The following is a 3,785-nucleotide window of genomic DNA, read 5'->3' as shown; positions in this document are numbered from 1 at the left end:
CAGTGCTGTCTGTAGGTACATGCATAAATTTGCATGTCTGAGCAGCCTCTCAGGCTGTTGTTGCTGGAAGCAGAGCCCGGGCCTAGGGCGGCAGGCTCTTATGGTGGCCTTCAGGCCCTCTTGGCCAGGTTCTGCGAGCCCTCCCCTGGGACGGGACGATTTGTCTCTTCTCCTCCTTTCCTACCATGGTTGTCTTTAGCCCTCCTTCCCTCTTCCCTCTCTCTCTATCCCCAAGAGTTTCCAGTGTTTCCTCTTCCCTCTGGTGTCTTCTCTAGCCACGATTGCTCAAATGGCAGGCAGAGGACGTGCCGAGGGTGTGTGGTATGGTGTCCCCTCACATCTCATTTCTCCGCTCTGTAGTTCGATGTGTCACTTGTTCAGCTGCTGCTGCTGCTCATTAAATATAATGAGCAGGAGCTCATATAATAAATTAAATATCATTGGCAGGAGCAGTTACAGGGTCGTGGATCTTGGACCAAGATCCTCAAAACCCCCTAGCTATGCGAGGTTTCCCTGCCGCACGTGCACTGCCTTTGTGTCCTGACGCTCTGTTTCTCCAGGAATGTCGGTATTTGCGTGGGGAGTTTCAAGGACCTGCCTGTGGACGCGACGGCCCCTACACGCCTGACGTGTTCCTCTGGTGCTGCATCCTCTTCTTCGCCACCTTTGCCCTGTCAAGCTTCTTGAAGAAGTTTAAAACCAGCCACTACTTTCCAACCAGAGTAAGCAGAAGATGGTGGCCAGCGTCCATCTCCACACTCGTTTCCCAAAATGGCTTTCCTGGAGCATTAAGCAGTATTTGCCCCGCCTTGGTCAAGCTGGGAAACGTTGGCCTTTGCAGGCCAAGCTCTCCAAGAGCTTGGATGTCCCGCACTCATTTCCATGAGTGCAAAATCATCGTAGCATTTCCCACCTGCCTCATGACCTGCCCCAGACTGAACATTTTTGGGGTTTGATTTTTTTAATTTTTTTTTTTTCCTCCTCAGGTAGTAGGAAGTCAGGTTTCCCAAAGTTTTGGGGTTTGGGGTTTTTTTTCCTTACCTTCTGTGCATTATGTGCTCGAGCGGAAAGTAGAGTCAAATGAGGAGCTTCCTTTTGAGGACTAAAGGATGCCTCAGTGCCTTGTTGCCATTGTAGCTGTGAGTGTAGCTGTAGTGGCAGGCATCTGTTTTCTTATTTTTAATGTTATTTTTATTATTTTTAGGTTTTGACTTAAACCAACCCTTGTCTGCCTAATTAAGCTTTTTTTATTGTCTGACACCAGATCTCACAGGGACAAACACAGCAACAGTATCTAAGCAAGGGATCAGGCTGCACGTGCTCAGAGGGGTGGTGGGATTTGGTTAACCAGCCTTAATGTTGTGGATGTCTGCAACTCTTGCATCTCACGTTACGGCCCTGTTTGCCATGCCCCTTTCACCTCTGGTTCCTTGCCCCAGGTACGGTCCACAGTGAGCGACTTTGCTGTTTTCCTCACCATCGTCATCATGGTGCTCCTTGACTTTGTGGTTGGGATCCCATCGCCGAAGCTCCAGGTCCCCCATGCGTTCAAGGTAATGGGGTGTTTTGGCAGGTGGGGGTGCCACAAGGTGATGCCGGGGCAGGGCAGGGCTGAGTCTGGAGGAGATGCTGGTGGTGTGACCATCTCCTCTTCCACCTCCAAGTGCCTTGCTTCCTCCTGGAAAGGAGAAGATGGCCCCAAAACTAGATACCTACAGGAGAAGTATCTAGAGGTGCTTGCAAAGAGGAGACTGGCACTGCTGAAGCCCACGGGAGAGGGGGACATGAAGCCAGGGCTGGGAGGTGCTCTGACACAGGGAGGGAGGGGAAAATGAAAGCCAGTGGAGTGCCTGGGCTGGGAGACGATGCTGATGTGTGGGCTTTGTTGCAGCCTACCAGAGACGACCGCGGGTGGTTCATCAACCCCATAGGACCCAACCCTTGGTGGACGGTGTTGGCTGCGCTCGTCCCAGCTCTGCTCTGCACCATCTTGATATTCATGGACCAGCAGATCAGTGCCGTTATTGTGAACAGGAAGGAGCACAAGCTGAAGGTAAGGGCCTGTGAGAGATGACGCCAGCCCCAGCCCCTTCTGGGCCGCAGGTCTGGGGAGAAGCTCTTATTCCCGATGCTTTCTGAAGGCATTGGTTTGGGACAAGGTCAGGCTGCGTGGCAGGATGCTCTCCTGGATTAACGATGATGCAGGGAGCAAGTGACAGGGCAGTTCAGATGAGCAACCTTTTGGAGGAGCAAATTAATCTTGGAGCAATACAGAAGCGCATTTTTGTTTTAAAATGGCAGCAGCAGCAGGTGCGGGGAATGAATTGTTTTGATGCGCTGCCAGGGATAACTCAGAGTCACACCTTCCTTGCAAGTGGTAGAATTTTCTTTGTGAGTGAAAAAAATGGTTGGGTGGTTTTGGGTTGTGGGTGGGTTTTTTTTGGAGAAGTATGTATCGCACAAGCTCCCCATATCCCTTGTGTCTGAACTCCTGCCAGATTTTCATGCCAGGTGCTTGTGCAAAGCCTGCATACACCCTTACTCGTTTCCATTTCTTGTTTTAAATTCTGAAGAAGTTGACTTGTGCTCGAGCAGGGTTTGAGTCTGACTTGCGACGTTCTCCTTGCTCTTGTGCTATGGGATGCTCTGTTTCTTGTTTTCCTGCCTGCAGAAAGGATGCGGGTACCACCTGGACCTTTTTGTGGTGGCCGTGATGCTCGGGGTGTGCTCTGTGATGGGGCTGCCCTGGTTTGTGGCTGCGACCGTCCTGTCCATCACCCACGTGAATAGCCTCAAAGTAGAGTCTGACTGCTCAGCTCCAGGAGAACAACCCAAGTTTCTGGGGATACGAGAGCAGAGAGTCACTGGCTTGCTGATCTTTGTGCTCATGGGCTGCTCCGTCTTCTTCACTTCCGTGTTAAAGGTGAGAGGAAAATGCAAACCACCCAACAACCGCGAGCTTGTTGGAGGTTACCGAAAAACAGTCCCCTCTCTGCAGGCCTGAGTAGTTAGTTGTGGAGCGGAGGAGGAGGAGGTGATCCCAACCCTTGGGGCTTGACCCACGGTGGGAACCAGCCTCCGTTAGGCTTTGCAGCCCTTCAGGCCCCCGTTTGGTGTGCTCGAGGCGAGCGAGCAACGCAACTGCTTGAATTTTCGGGTGCCTTTCAGGCCCGCCCATGTTTATGGGTTACAGTTGAGCATATTCAGACCAGCACATCTGCTCTCTTTCAAACAGGCAGCCCTTTACTGGCTGCAATTTGCTCCCCAAACGCCCCGGAGCAGCCGTTCCCAGGAGCTAAACACACTGAGGTCATCCCCGTGGGCTTCCTTGCACGTTCCTCCCACAAAGTAATCTCGTCTCTAGGCTAAAAGGAGGCCTGTGGCCTTTGCCTGTTGCCCCAAGAATAGGCAGAAGTGTTTTTCTACCGCCACAGAATGCGGCATAGGGTAGCACGGGTGAAATCGCCTATTTTCCTCCAACCTTTCTGGAAAATAGGATTATTCTGAGGAGAGGTAACTCCCAAGTTCAGCCTAAAGCAGAGCCTTAGCTCACTCGTGCGCACAAAATCTTTAATGGTTAAAATCTGACCCATCTCTAAGCCTGAACGGAAGCTGGAAAGCTTCAAGCAATTTTAGGCAGTGCCTGTGGAAGAGGGTGGTAATACTGAAAATGCAATATAGAAAAAGAAACGATTGCATTCTTTTCTTTTTTTTTCTTTTTCCCCCCAGTTTATACCAATGCCTGTGCTTTATGGCGTCTTTCTCTACATGGGTGTGTCGTCGCT

The sequence above is a fragment of the Haliaeetus albicilla genome, unplaced genomic scaffold, assembly GCF_947461875.1.
Source record: "Haliaeetus albicilla unplaced genomic scaffold, bHalAlb1.1 scaffold_34, whole genome shotgun sequence".
Classification (NCBI taxonomy): Eukaryota; Metazoa; Chordata; class Aves; order Accipitriformes; family Accipitridae; genus Haliaeetus; species Haliaeetus albicilla.
The sequence above is the reverse complement of the archived record's forward strand: the minus strand, read 5'-3'. Positions refer to the sequence as shown.